Source organism: Eimeria mitis, genomic scaffold, assembly GCF_000499745.2.
Source record: "Eimeria mitis Houghton genomic scaffold, Emh_scaff232, whole genome shotgun sequence".
NCBI classification, from domain to species: Eukaryota; Apicomplexa; class Conoidasida; order Eucoccidiorida; family Eimeriidae; genus Eimeria; species Eimeria mitis.
This window is the reverse complement of record NW_013570652.1, coordinates 21,626-22,383: the sequence shown is the minus strand read 5'-3', so window position 1 is coordinate 22,383 and position 758 is coordinate 21,626.

Genomic DNA, 758 nt, shown 5'->3' with positions numbered 1-758 from the left:
CCGCCCCCGGCAAAGGCATCCTGGCTGCTGATGAATCGACAGGTGCGCCTCTTCCCGTATTCAGAGTATGAGCGTATTTCAGTACTTTTTGCACTATCTCCCAGTGAAGTAATTAAGTGTAATTCATACGAAGATAATGCAGCTTGCTATGGTCTGGCAAGGAGGGGGGAAAGGGGAAGGCTTTGCCTGCTGGAAACGAAGGCGTGCACGCGCCGAGTACCAAACTCTCTTGCAGTTGTTTCTGCCCGTGTGCATGCATGCATGGCCACATGCACATTGGCTGAACGAAAGCACGTATGTATGCATGCGGACATGTAGGTCGCAGCATGTAGTGTTTTGTGTTTTTCACAGGCACCATTCAGAAGCGTTTTGACAGCATAAAGGTGAAGAACGACGAGAGCAACCGTGCGGCTTACCGTGATTTGTTGTTCACAACGGAGGGATTGGGCCAGTACATATCGGGTTGCATTTTGTTCGAGGAGACTTTATTTCAGAAGAACTCCGCGGGTGTATCCATGGTGGACTTGCTGAAGAAGCAGGGAATCATTCCCGGCATTAAGGTGGACAAGGGGCTGGAGACGATCCCTCGGACGGAAGAAGAGAAGGCAACCATGGGTTTAGATGGTCTTGCAGAGCGTTGCAAGAAGTACTATGCTGCAGGTGCTCGCTTCGCAAAGTGGCGCGCTGTGCTGTCTATCAACCCTGCACAGGGGAAACCTTCTGAGCGTTCTATCGCCGAAGTCGCCTACGGCCTCGCA